Source organism: Trachypithecus francoisi, unplaced genomic scaffold (assembly GCF_009764315.1).
Source record: "Trachypithecus francoisi isolate TF-2019V2 unplaced genomic scaffold, Tfra_2.0 Lachesis_group10, whole genome shotgun sequence".
NCBI classification, from domain to species: domain Eukaryota; kingdom Metazoa; phylum Chordata; class Mammalia; order Primates; family Cercopithecidae; genus Trachypithecus; species Trachypithecus francoisi.
In genome coordinates, this window is record NW_022681455.1 from 21,427,948 (window position 1) to 21,443,345 (window position 15,398).

The 15,398-nt window shown below is 36.6% G+C and overlaps 1 protein-coding gene across 3 annotated transcripts in view; it reads left to right on the forward strand.

Moving 5' to 3' along the window:
* CDKAL1 (CDK5 regulatory subunit associated protein 1 like 1) overlaps positions 1 to 15,398 on the forward strand; it is a 723,350-nt gene that overhangs the window by 662,211 nt on the left and 45,741 nt on the right. The window lies entirely within an intron of this gene.

Consider the following 15,398-nt stretch of genomic DNA (forward strand, 5'->3'; position numbering starts at 1 on the left):
CCTCCATCCCCCCCACACTCAAAAATACTCTTGGATGAGTAATTGTGCCTATTTTTATATTTTCTATTTTTGTAATATTTTATATTACTTCTTCATTTCTTAGGGTGTGGTTGTTGTTGGAGTTGTTCTTATTTTTCTAAATGCTAAAGTTGAATATTGTGTCTGTTTTTTAATTCTTCTGTGCATAATGTTCTGATCTTTTCTATTTTTCAGTTGACTTATTTGGACTTCAATTCAGTGCTTATTTAGGAAAGTGTTTTAAATTTTCATAGGTGCTATTTTCATAAGTTAATCATTAAGTTTTGGATAGTAGAATCCTAGGTTCATTTGTTCAAGAAATTTGACCATTATAGGGAGAAATGAACATGCATTGACACCCACTGATGAGAAGAGAAGCTTGAGAGTCCACATTTTCTATTTTATTTAGATCAAAAACTACTTACTGATTACCTATTGTGCTCGAGGACCTGTGCTAGGTAGTGGGACTATAACTGAAAGGTAGAAGTAGTTTCCTTTCTCATGGAAATTTTGTTCTACCAGAGAATGCAGACGAATACACAAGCAATTACAGAAACTGCAGGAAAATCAACTGAAAAACTAATGAGACCCCTGAGTTTGAGCTAACTGCAAGATACCATCAAAAATAAAATTAAGGTCAGACACAATGACTCAGGCCTATCATCCCAACACTTCGGGAGGCTGAGGCAGGAGGAATCCTTGAGGGCAGGAGTTCGAGTCCAGCCTGGGGGCAACATAGTGAGACCCTGTCTCTATGAGAAATATTTAAAAATTAGCAAGGTGTGGTGGCACACAACTGTAGTTCCAGCTTCGGAAGGCTGAGGCAAGAGAATTGCTTCAGCTCAGGAGTTTGAGGCAGCAGTGAACTGTGATTGCACACACTACTGCACCCCAGTCTGAGTGACAGAAAAAAAAAAAGAGATCCTGTCTCAGTTAAAAAAAGAAAGAAAGAAAAATTAACAGAAAGGGACAAATTAAATAAACACAATAGAAAAAGATCTCATTCACTCAAGGAACTAAGCAAATATACCTGGAAATAAATCTAACAAAAAATACATGTTGTAAGACCTTTATGATGAAAAGGGATATTTTTCTGAAGACTATAACAGATAATGTATTCTTGTGTAGGACAGTGTAACATGATGATAGTATCAACTGTCCCTGTATTATTCAATAGAGTCAGTATAATCTTAGTCAAAAGTCCAACAGGGTTTTTGATAAATTTTAGTACAAATTAGTAAAAAACTTACATATAATGAATGATGATAAACAAAGTTTAAATAAGGAAAAATAGTCTCAATAATTATATTTCAGTTATTATAACTCAACAGAAAAATGGACAAAGAGATTCAATAAACATAGGAAAAGAGTTCCCTCTCAATAGCAATTAAGAAAACAAAAACTACAACAAAAACACTTTTAAAAATGTTATATACAGTATTGTTGGGTGTAGGTATGAAAACCCTCATAAACTATGTGGAGAGAGGCTGTGGTCACAGTGCTAAATGATGGCAAGAAAAAAAAACACATTGATAAGGCCATTTTGGAGGGCAATTTAACTATATATATATATATATGAAAATCAAAAGTGTAACTATTCTTCCTTCAACCTAGTAATTCCACTTCTAGAAAAATGCTCACCCCTGTATCCAAAGAGATATGTGTTATTGTTGGTAATAGCTAAAAATTGGAAACAAGCCAAATGTCTATTAATAGGAAGTGGTTAAATAAATTATGGCATCTTCATTATGTGGCCTCCTGTGCACTCATTTGAAAAATAAACATGGGCTTTATGTGGCAATATAAGGCGTTGGGCTTTCTCCTAAGAGCAGTGGGGAACCATTGAAGGGTTTTAAGTGGAGGGATGACATGACCAGACTTGAGTTTTTAAAATATCTCTCTGGATGGATTATGGATTATGGGAAATGGATCAGAGAGAACATAAAATAAAGTCAAGAATCCCATTAGGAGGCCATTGATCCAACTGGGCATTAATGGTGGCTCCAAGGTATCACAGAGCTGAAACTGCAGTTACACAGCCAAAAGATACTTAGGTATGGCAATACATTGTGGTATTTTATTTTGACATATTTTGGGCAGCTTTGACTTGCAAAGCACTTACCTAGACAGGGATGATAAAATAGGTTTTCTGACTATAAAATCTGTTTACTAAATTGGTTAGAATTACAAGTCTATTTGTTTTATTAAATTTGCTTTCCAAATAAAGCTGCTAACCCCTCTTTGTTGAAACAACAAAGCTCATCTGAGTAACCATGCCTCTTCTTTTGCCTTGACTCTCAGGAAGCTCAGAGACAAATTTAGCACTCAATATAGTGACCTAAACTTAGGTTTAGATTATAATTAGCTTCTACTTTTTCTTCCACAGGTTTAGTCTTTTATTTTTATTTTCAAAGGCTGCATGGTTATGTGTGTCATTTATTGTACACTGACTTCTCCATTTTTAAAAACCAGATAGATTTAAAATTACTAATAAATAAATGAATGTTAAAGTTACCATCTTAGCTGCATAGTCTCTTTGATCCCTTGGTGACTTGAAAGGTGTCATTTGACTTTTATCTCCTAAAGTTGTGAATATTTCATATTGGTTTAGCAAAAGTCTTCTAATAAAGAAGGGACCATTTTAACTTCACAGCAGGCTTCATGGTAGTAATCTGCTCCCCAAGATTAATTAAGCATTTGTAACATTACTTTGTAACGATCACTTGTCTGTAAAATTGAAGAGGTTGCGTAGCATGGTAGTTTAGAGCTTGGCCTTTGGAGCCAGACTCCCGAGTTTGAACGTGGGCTGTGCCCATCACCTACCAGCTGTGGGACTGTGGGCAAGAGACTTAATGCCTCTGGGTCTCAGGCTCCTCATGAAGAGATCTCTACTGCATGGGGTGTTTTGCATATTGAACTGGCTGATATTTGTAAATTGCTTACCATAGTTATTTGTTAAGTGATAAAATGGAATGGAGACTTTTTTTCCTAGGGTACATCCTTAGGTGGAACAGATGTTTATTACTTCATTTAAGACTATGTGATAAGAGGAGCATTAAAGGTTTAACCCTTGATTCTTATTTTTGTATGCATGTAAGTACAGTTCTAAAAGAAAATATTTTTCTATACATTAATTAATTTAAAATCATAGATTGTTTATGGTGTTTAATGCTGATTAATTTGGTGTTACTATTGCAAGGCCAAACAGTGACTCACAAAGAAGTGAACACAGACTGGCATTTAAAACAATGCACAGGCAAGACAAGTGAGTCGCTAAATATGTAACTCATCTCCTCAGTGGTGAAATTTTAGATCTGCTTGGTTTCTTTTGTAAATTATAGTCTAAAGGAGACAAATATATTGCTTTGAATTTATTTGCGTAGCAAGCCGCCTGCACATGAAGGATAGTACATGTATGCTAGAATGTGAAATCTCATAAAGCACAAGGCAGCTTAGGCAAAGGGTCTTCCTGTCCCGGTAGTCTGAGAATGTCTTCATGGGATAGATGTTGGTTTTTAAAAAGCAATCCTCACAGCCCCCTAACTATTAGATAAGAATTATGATTTTTAAAATCCACAACTCTGCTATTCATTTGAATTATTTACATAAGCAAGGCCTCTCCTTCTTAAATTGGAATCATACTGAAATATGCTTTTTGAGGCTTTTGGATATTCTCAGTTAATTTAAATAGACTTGAGTAGAATGAAAATTGATCGAATATTGTATTGTTTTTAAAGTCTCTTGCTTTTCACTTGAGAGATTTTTTCCCCTCCACTTTAATACATTGGCTCATTTCCATTTTTATGCTATTTCTTAGATATCATGATAATTATTGTTTTGATAAATTCCTACTCCCCATCCCCCTTTACACATACACACTTAATTTTGTTAGAGAATGTATCTGTTATCAAATACAGTAAGAACTACTTCTGCATTGTAATGATTATGAATATTTCAGAGATTTGATTTAACTGCCTAATTGTGTTTAGAAGCTTCAATTTATGTGGTTTTTTTTTCTCAGTGTCCTTTCATTAACTACTAAAAATGAATACATTAGGAAAGTAGGTGTTTTCAACAAAACCAGAACATTTGATTTATAAAACTAAAGCTTGATTTAAAGAGTATGATATGTTTTCAACCTGATTGGGTATTATTTAAAGTTTTCCTCTGATCTTTTTTTTTTTCAGTAGCAAAAAGATATATTATCTCCAAAATGGCTAATGGATATATCCAAACATTGGTTTTATAAGGAAATTGAAGAATCATTATTTACGAATATATTTGACAATTTTTCAAAAAGATAATGAGAGCAGACACGTGGTGTAAATAGTATGTTTTTGATAAAATGTTCTCTTAGCCTAGCAACTAAATCAGAATGTTGAACAAACAAAATGAGAAGTAAAATTTAAAATGCATTCTGTAGTATTTTAGTTAATAATTTTATATATGCTTCTTTTTATATATATATATGCTTCTTTAAGCTTTTCCCACTTTATAGATGTCAAAACTAAACAGCTTGTCCAAGTAAAAGTCAGAATCTCACTTGAACCCAACCTATTTTATCACCCACTGATACCTTCTCTAGTCTATCAACTATGTCATGAAATATGTCATGAAATATTATTATTAAAGGCTAATTCTAGCTAATGTTGCAAGCATAAGGCAGAGAAGAAGATGAGAGATGGAGATTTAAGGGACAATCATACAGTATCCAAGGAAAAAGCCATATAATGGGGAAAGAATAAGATGATAGAGAAAAGGAAACAGTCAAGAAATTAACATTTCTGATCGTCATTCTAAGCTGTATGACAGGGGTTACATATTTAGGGATCTTTTATAATATAAAATTCCTGTACAAAGCCAGTACCTGTACTTTCTTTGTAAATCCATTACCATTTATATTGTAATTCTAATGATATTGGAGAAAATATGAATTATGAGTATGCTGTTAATATGATGTGCCCTGTGTAATTTTGAACTCAAATAGTGAAGAGGAAGCCATGTTTCTTTAAAATGTGGGAGCATCGTTTTTCTTAACATTTGTTTTTAGTGTTAATTTTATCTTGCATGTAAGACCTTACTTGGAAAAAGGAGACGATCACATGGTGAAAGATGATCTTGTTAAAAGTCATTGCAGAATGGGTTAATTTGATTGAAAATGATCCCCCCACAAAAATTTCCAGATTATAACTTACTCTCTTATGCCATCATGGACCTTTCTAGTTATAATAGTGATATCAACATCCCAGCAACCCACATTCATATAGCAATTTTCAGTTTCTTAAGGGATAGCACCTGCTCTCATTTGTTAAATGAACTGGTTATACTTGCTTCTAAGTGAGGATCCAAGAGGACTTACCTAAGCACAGGAGGGCTTGAAGCTGATCTCCAACCTCTGCACTTTCTACAGCACTCTGATAGCTCACAGCAGACTACACAGCTTAGGAAATAATTACAGTCTGCCGCAATTTTTCTTAATTTTTAACCGAACAACAAAATTTCAACTCTAAAATCTGACGGACAGTGAGGTTAGTTTGAAAAGTTTAGAAACTCCTACTTTCCATTATCCCTGTTATCTTTTCACCTAGGACACAGCCAGTGACGTGCTCATTGCATGGGAAGAGATTTTCCCACTCCTGGCATGGCACTGCTTTTATGCTGTCACCTCTTTTCAGGGTGAGGAAGGACCACAATAACTTTGCAAAGAAAATCCCGTATTTTCAAAGAGAGCAGAGAGTGTGGGGTGCCTACATGGACTGGAGGTGGGAAAGAATGAGACCTTAGTAGAAACACTACCTGAAATAGACATATAAAACAAATTACCCCAAATCAACCACTCATTGTCATGACAGGGTTTACTTATTCGTAGATGTTTCCTTCATGTATCAGTCTAGGGCCTTATTTAACCTCAAGACTAATACTCAACAAAGCCACACACTGATCACGAGGACGCCTATACAGGGGCAAGTAGTTCCTCAAGGGGCATTTACTTCTGTGTTTTTTCGAGGAAATACTATTGGGATAGGGTGTATTTTGATAATTAGCATTAAATTTGTTTCATATTTTTGTCTGGTAGCTTTCTCGCAAGCTAAAGAATTTAGAAAGAATTGTTTATTCATTATTTATTTGTACAAAAATCAGAAATAAAGTTTTGAGGACTGAATATTTTAAGCTGTTATTACTTTTCTAAAACAGCATTTTTATTTGCTGCACTAGTCTTTTTCCACATATACTTTGAGTAATAGAATACTATCACTTTGAATTTTAAAATGTTATGCAACACAAAAAAAACAGGCTGGTCCTGGTGGCTCACACTTGTGATCTCAGCACTTTGGGAGGCTGAGGCAGGCAGATCGCTTGAGTCCAGGAGTTCAGGATCAGCCTGGGCAACATGGCAAAACACTGTCTCTACAAAACAATACAAAAATTAGCTGGGCATGGTAGCATGTTCCTGTAGTCCCAGGTACTTGTAGGGCTGAGGTGGGAGGATTGCTCAAGCCCGGGAAGTCAAGGCTTCTGTACACTGAAATCATGCCACTGCACTCCAGCCTGGGTTACAAAGCGAGACCCTGTCTTAAAAAAAAAAAAAGAAAAATCACCAGCTTCACCATTTTGAACTATGCGATTCTGGGTAAGACCACCTCAAGCAAAAGGGTGTTGGTTTCCTGATGTGTAGAATGAGAATAATGTCTACTCATCCTGTAGGGTGTTTGGTGACAAAATAAGGCAAAGCATTTCATCACCAGAACAAAAGTAGTGGTATGGTAATGCTTGTGTTTATAGTCATCATGGTGGTTAGTAGAAGAATCAAATTTTCTCCATCTGATGCTCAAACTTTCTTATGAATCTTTCCTACCCACCACCACCTTCATTTAAAACAGTGAGTCTAAGACCTTTTAGTTTCATACCATACCTGCCAGTCCTTGTGATACCAAATAATACGTCAACGGGAACACACCAGCAGGCTTGGTTTAACTCAGCTATTTACAGCTTCTAGTGTTTTCAGAAGCAAGCAGAAGTTAACTGTCTAGTCCCAGTGGTAACTATCTGATCTTTCACTGATTTCTAGACAGCCTCAGAGGAACACCACCTGAATCAATCAGAAATAACTAGTAAGGAAATTGAATTAACATTTTGAATTTAAAAACTTCTTTCCAGGTACCTTTTTGACTAGGTATGAGTCACGCTTAAGGCTACTAATTTTGCTTCATTAATTTTTATTCATCTTGTGTGTTGACTAAACAAGAAACAGCAATTACATCTTTTGAAAGACCTTTTGTAGTTTTTATCTTCTGTTTGTGATCTGGTAAGAAAAGAACTGTTTATATCTGAGTTTCATTTTCACCAAATCTCTGCATTGGTTTGGATGTATCTCTAAATGTTATGTGTTAGAAACTTGTCTTAGTCTTTTTTTTTCTGCGGCTGTAACAGCATACCACAAACTGGGTCATTTATAAAGAAAATAAATTTATTTCTCACAGTTTTAGAGGCCATGAAGTCCAAGTGCCTTGCAGCAGCATCTGACGAGGCGCTTACTGCTGGCAGAGAGATCATGTGGTGAGAGAGCACAGGAGACACAGACAGACACAGACAGAAACAATGCATGCATGTGCAAGAGGGTAGGAGTGAGAGAGAGCCGAAAGAGTCACACTCACCTTTATAAAAACTCACTGTCGAGATAGCTAACCAACTCTGGAGACAGCAGCTTTAATCCTTCACAGGGTGGAGCCCTTATGACTGAATCACCTCTTAAAGATTCTACATCTCCACACTCTTACAATGGCACTTAAATTTCAGCATGAGTTTTGGAGGAGACATTTAGGTCATACAAAAACTTGATCCCCAGTGTGGTGGTATTGGGTGTTGGAACCTTCAAGAGGTTATTAGGCCATGAGGGTCCCCATGAGTAAATTAATGTTGTTATCATGGGAGTGGTTTCTTATAAAAAGACAAGTTCAACCCACTCTTGCTCTCCTCCCTCTATTGCCTTCTCTTTGCCCTTCTACCTTCTGCCATTGGATGATGCAGCAAGAAGGCCCTCATGAGATGCTGGCACCTTGATCTTTGACTTCCTGGCCTTTAGAACCATGAGAAAATAAATACATTTTCTTTTTTTTTTTTTTGAGATGGAGTCTCGCTGTGTTGCCCAGACTGGAGTGCAGCGGTGCAATCTCGGCTCCCTGCAAGCTCCACCTCCTGGGTTCACGCCATTCTCCCGCCTCAGCCTCCCGAGTATCTGGGACTACAGGTGCCCACCACCACACCCGGCTAAGTTTTTGTATTTTTAGTAGAGACGAGGTTTCACCATGTTAGCCAGGATGGTCTCGATCTCCTGACCTCAAGATCCGCCCACCTTGGCCTCCCAAAGTGCTGGGATTACAGGTATGAGCCACCACGCCTGGCCAAAATAAATACATTTTCTTTATAAATTACCCAGTCTCAGGTATTCCATTATAGCAGCACAAAACAGACTAAGGCAGAGATCTAATCACAAATCTTAATGTTGATGTTAAAGATAGTTTTCTTAGTCGGTATTTTGATATCAACAGGTCTATATTTTATATGTTGTAACCTACTACAGAGAACTTTTATATGGCCATTTTGAGAAAATATTTTAATTATTTCTCTTCCTTCTCTACTGACAAGTGAATGGTAATAATGAAAATTTCTCTTTCATTTGCCATTTCTTTCTGCTTTACTGTATTGATAGAGTACCTGTTATTAATGGTCATTACAGTACCTCTTATTTTCTCTTAAAGAACTTGTTTTATGTTTTCTTCAAGACACATGATAAGTAGCAAAGAGATGGTCCAGCATTGTTTACTGCAGAAAACAGTGCACTAGGAGGTTTGGCACCTAGGACCTATCTAACTTACACGGTATCCTGAACCAAGTTACTTAAATTCTCTGTGCTTCTATAAGTTGGCAACAGCAAAAGTATATGTGAAAATGAAAAATAAGAAACTAGATGAAATAAGATTATTATAGCTGCCCTTTGTTACACAGTTGATAAAAAATACAGCTATTCTAAGGCCTTCGGAATAAATTACAGAATTAAATTTTTGAGAAAAATGCCATTGATTTATTTCAGTTTAGCAATTTTTCAGAAGGTTTCAGTGCTTGACAGTGTAACTGTAAGAATATCACTATTTATTAAAAGAGCTGGTTCATTCATTTACATTTATTGAGAACCTATTATGAGTCAGGCATTGTTTTAGGCACTGGGGATAAAGTTGCAAATAAACAAAATCTCTACTCCTGGAATGTAGAATGTTGTGAGCGTTCTTCTAGGTTATTTCCCCTAAAATTTAAAGTAACTAGTTTGCTCAAATTAAAAGGAGTATTTTACCCTGCTGTAGTGCTATATGTGTGCGTGGTTCTTAAACTTCATGCTGTCCCATGTACTGTTTAGTAACAGAATTGTTTATTATTATGATTCTGGTATGTTAATGAAGGGGTACTCATTTGCAAATAACTGCTTAATCTGATTAAAATCTGGCAGCTCTCTTAAAAATAAAGACAGTTAAAATGCATAGTCACTGGCCTGCTGTATTGAATATGCAATTGAAAAACATTAAGAAAGGCATATCCTATTTATCACTTTTAATGAATCTTTCACCCTGGTCCCACTGTAAGCCCTTGATGGTATTCCTGTCATCCCATCCATATGCTGCTAAAAGCATTAACTATTCTTGGCTCTGTGCATGCCTTAGTATAAAATCAAAATCTCTAGGTTTTGATCACATATAAGCAAGCTTAAAAAAATCATTATCATTACCATATCCTCATTAAGATGATGGGCCCCGACCATCTCTTCATGTTTGCCTTACAATCTAAAATTCATGTATGCAAAGGGAATTTTTCTTATCCTTTTGAAAGAAGAATGATAAATATTTATACAGCCTTAACTCTTTCAAGCAGGCATAGGATCATGTTTTAGAAATGACAGGAAGCTGCTCTGGGTTGGTTTTTTTTTTTCCCCCCAGCATAATTCATCTTTCCAATAGCCACTGAAAAAAACTGGAATTGCAGATTTATCAATACTGGAGAATTTTCCTACCCTCTTCCCATAAATATGTTTTGTCTTACGTTTCTGCAACCCTTTTGAGCCATGGCTTCGAAAAGCAAAGAGGTCCCTCTGCTTTTCAGACAGGGTTCCCCCAGAGAAATGGCAGTATGCCTACCAGGAATGCTATCCTAATTCCTCCTACAGCCTTTTCCTTTTTTAGCACATTTTTTAGCATATTTCCTTTTTTAGCATATTTATTTATTTAGCATATTCCTTTTTCCATATTTAGCAATAATCTGGACTCCACGTAACTAGTCACATATCCATACACTGTTGCTTTCTAAAAGTTACTCCTCTCTGAAGCAGCAATTAGAGCCCCAAGACAGTTTTCTGCTTGAAATTAAAATTCCCTCATGACTACTTTGAATAACGATGTCCAGTAGTAATGTCGAAGTTGCGAATGTGTTTCAGCTCACAGAGCTGTCTTCTTATAATAAATGAAAGATGTGTGTGAAGCTGGAATGTAGTTAAATATAGACCATCCTGGAGATAGTAGAAGTGCTATGGGTTATGTTACCAATAATAATCTAACTTGTCCTGCACCTGCTGTTGGACCTCCTCCATATTATTACTTCTGCCAGTGACTCCCAAAAGCCAGGTTATTCATCTGAAGACAACTCAAGACTAAAACTACATCATTACTGTTATAAACCAGAAATAAAATTCTAAGCCCCCCACCCAACGGAATGGACCCATCCTCTTGGCCAGGGACATTCAAAGTTAACCTGAAAAACTGTGATACTTTAGGCCATGAGAGGAAGCAGGGATGGGGGATTGGGGGAGGGGTAGGTTGGACATGCCTCATTATGCTCTCCTCTGTTTGGAATTCAGGTACAGCTGACCAGCAGTAACATTAAAACAGAGAACTTAAGACTGACAAAACAGACTTTTTGTAACAATAAGATACCAGATTCCAACCTGATTCTGGCACAGCATCACATGACAGATAACAGGCCCTAAAAGAAATAAAAATATTTTACCCCCAAATACATTTCTTTGACTTTTTTTTTTTTTTTTTTTTTTTTTGAGACGGAGTCTTGCTCTGTCTCCCAGGCTGGAGTGCAATGATACGACCTCGGCTTACTGCAATCTCACCTCCCAGGTTCAAGCGATTCTTCTGCCTCAGCCTCCTGAGTAGCTGGGATTATAGATGCCCACCACCATGCCCGGCTAATTTTTGTATTTTTAGTAGAGATGGAATTTCACCATGTTGGCCAGGCTGGTCTCTAACTCCTGGCCTCAAGTAATCCACCCGCCTCGGCCTGCCCAAAGTGCTGGGATTACAGGCGTGAGCCACCATGCAGAAACCAGCTGTTAAATGCTGAGTAGTTCACCACATAGAGAAAGGCCTTTTAGAATTCAAGTGATCGTCTAAGGTTTATTTTAGCTGTATACTATCATGTGCAAAGTATTATAGCATTAAAATATCTCACCTTAGGCCTCTAGCCAATGCTTTTATTTAATTAATTTATTTATTTGAGACAGGGTCTCACTCTGTTCCCAGGCTGGAGTGCAGTGGCACGCTCATAGCTCACTGGTGCCTTGACCTTCTGGGCTCAAGTGATCCTCCCACCTCAGCCTCTGCAGTAGCTAGGACCACAGGTGTACACTACCATGTGCAGCTAATTTTTTTTTCTTTTTTTTTTTTTCTGTAGAGATGGGGTTTCACTATGTTGCCCAGGCTGGTCTCAAACTCCTGGGCTCAAGTGATTCACCCACCTCAACCTCCCAAAGTGCTAGGATTAGAGGGTGAGCCACAGTACCCAACCTATGATTTTAATGACTTGAATATTCTCAAGGTTTCTTAGTTCCTACAATGCAGTAATTTTATAGCAGTTTGAAAATCCAGACATACTAAATAGGTTTTCCCAGCTACTCCTTGAGTTGGCTCTGTTTCTGCTATTTAGTCTCAGGAACCATTGCAGTGGCTCCTATCTACATCTGTGATAAATAGCTTTTCCTAGAACACCTTGCAGACATGGCAATGTTCAGGTTTAAGTAGACGATGTACTATTGTGTTTGGCAGGAGAGGCCATTAAAAAAAAAAAAAAGCAGCCCTCATACTAAATTTCTTTTGAAAGGTGTTACTGATCAAAAAATATAGCTCAGAATCGAAAATTGTTTGGACTAAATAACTGTGTCCTTTCTCTCACCTTCTCACTCAATCCTTCCCCCAAAGTAGATTGATGTGAAAAAGTACATAGGATTGCTTAAAGCTTTTATCTTTCTTAGTAATCACCCTGGAAGAATTTTTAAATTATTGATTTAAGTGAAATCTTTTATTCTTGGTTTAAATGTATACAAAAACTACTCACATGCTCACCTGCAATCTTGATTTTCTTTGAATTTCATCTGTTTCCTTGCTTGTCTACATCAAGGGGAAATAGGGAGAGAGGATAGGTCTGAACCAAAGTACTCCCACTTAAATGGCATGATATGTATATGTATCTATGAGTGTGTGCATGCCTGTGTGTGCACACAGCAAATTACTGGTTGCGATAAAATTTGTTAGAATTTCAATTTAGCTTCATTAAGTCTGAGACAGTGAAGTAATATTAAGGGAGAAATAGAATCGGTGAAGAGAAATAAATACTAGATCAATTTTCTTTCAAGAAAGATGTTTTAGAAGAAGTAGTATTCATTTTTTAGGTCATCATTGACATTTCTCAATCTTATATCCCTATAAACTGCATATCAGGACTTGTACATGCTTGAAGAAGCTACATTTTCACTGCAGGAGAGGAAATCAGAATAAAGCATTGAGATGCAGGTGCACAGTAATACAAGTGGGCTCTTTCCCCTGAAGCCTGAATGCCTGGCCAATAATGCAGAAGCTCTTGGAGCGGGGCTCTCAGGGTCTCCCGGAGCTAAGCCAAGAAGTATGGGGGTGGGGCGGGCGGGGGCGGTCAGGAGAGAATAATTGTTATTCAGTCTTCTTTAATGAGATGTATTGCCCACTGCTGAAAGATTGTGGCAGTGCCTTTTGTTATGCTAATTAGACACCATTAGAGCTTGGCTCTCTTTGATTTCTGCTTAATCTTTTCTGCTTCCTCAGCCTCAATCCTGACTGGCAAATGGTTGAAAGATGGTGGGGTGTACTGCACGTGTTATTTATTGCTCACATCTATGCTGAGTTCTTTGGGGAATGGAGTGGGGGGTAATGTAAGATTCATCTTACCAAAGGCAGTACATATTTTGGACATTCATTTTTGGCTTATTTTTTTTAAAAAATGAATTTTTTGATAATGGTTACTTTCTGCCTTTTAAGTCCAAATGCCACTGTTTTTTATATGGTTGCTTTTGCAGCCACACTGAATGGAAAATGACAGATTGGAAAATGTAGATGGCCTCTCCTTGGTTGCCTGGATTTCCCTAAAAACAGTGAGCAAATTGATCATGCCGTAAGGTTTTAGGGAGGCTGTGGTCAACCAGAAAAATGGAAGCAGGAATAATTTAATGGTCAAAAAAGCAATTTTGCTATTCAAAATTCCTGCCTTTACAGTTTATAGACATGTATACATTCCTTCCTAAAACTAAAACATTACGTTTACACGATTACCACAATTAAGAGTGTGGTGAGTTTTTTTTTTAATTTTTTTGAAAAATGACTAATATCGTTTCTAAGACAGTGAAATGGTAGATTTCCGCTAAATTTTTAAAAACAACATCATCGTGTTTTAGAGCAGCCCTCTCCAATAAAAATATGGAATCAACCACAGATGTTACTTTAAATTTTTTGATAGCCATATTAACAAAGTAAAAAGAAACAGGTGAAATGTGTTTGAATAATGTATTTTATTTACTCCAGTATATCAAAAGTATTATCACTTCAGCAGGTATTCAGTATAGAAATTAATGAGATGTCTTACATTTTTTTATTCATGTTAAATTTTTGAAATCCGGTGTGTACTTTGCACTGGTGTGTGTTTTATAACACATCTCAGTTTAGATTTGCCACATTTTAAGTGCCCAGTGGCCACATATGGCTGGGGCTACTGTATACACGGTGCAGTTTTAAAGTAATTGAGTAATTCACCCCTTGCCTAAAACAACTGTCAGGATAGAATCCATTTTTCACATTATGGATTAACTATTATGAGGTGCGTGAGCTTGACCAAGTCACTTAATCTCTAAGGGGCCTGTATTCTCATCTGTAATATGAAGAGTTTGTCCTAAATGATCTCTGAAGTCCTCTCTTCTATCCAATCTAGCTCTGAATTCATGATTTTAAACCTTCTCATTTAGAAGTTGGGTAGGCTGGAGCTTATCCATCCTTTCTCATAATTTAGTATTTGAAAAGAAGCTTTCTTATGCCATAAAGATAATTAGAAAGTGTCCTGCATACCACGCCCACACCTTTGTTTCTTCCAAATGTCTGAATCTTTCTCTGAATTATTCTGAGTTTTATGCCATTGGTAATGCCTGGTAGTGTGGCTCACTGAGGTGCCTGACGCCCTATGCTTTTGGAATGAGGACTTGGAGCAGTGAAGATGTGAGGGGAGTTGGCAAGTGGTTGCTGCAGATTACTAGATTACATAAACAGTCTCTCTCTCCAATGCTTTTGCTTTTGCTTTTCTTTCTTTTTTTTTTTTTTTTTTTGGCTTACTTTTTGTATTGTCAGTGAAACAAAGCGCCCACAAGCACCTTCCAAGAAAGTGACCTATTGAATGTTATCGCTGGTTACTTGTGTGCCTTTTGGGGATGGGGAATGTATGAAAAAAATGTTTTCCCAGAAGCACAGCACAGTATTCATACATATTTTTGCCCGTTTCTGAAAAAAAAGGACATTTCCTTATTTTAGTGTTTCTTTGTTGAAAATGAAGCGAAACGTTTTTCACATATGTACTGTATGTAGGTAATTTCGATTTGGGGTTTTGAATTGCTTTTTTAGCAGTTTATTTTTCTGTTAGGAACTTTTATTGTTTTCTTACTGTTTTGTAAAGGCTCTTTATATATACTGTGTAACATATAACATGTCAATATATATGTCATACTTGCAATTTTTTCTATTTGCTTTTTGACTTTATGACAATCTTAATATACTTTTTTTCATCAGTGGTTAACTTCTCATTTATGGCGACATGGCATTATGTTAAAAATGTTTCATCAACACATTACGTGTCTAATAATTTATATTTCCTCCAAGTATTTTGTGGCTTCTTCTTTTTCATCTTTTCAACTGACAAATAAAACCATATCTCTTTAAGGTGTACAACCTACTTTTATGAGTAGGTCCCTTTCTGAGAATCTGCTCTCAAAGAAGACTGGCCTAGACTTGCCAAATAATGGCTGAGAGAGACCAATGGGAATA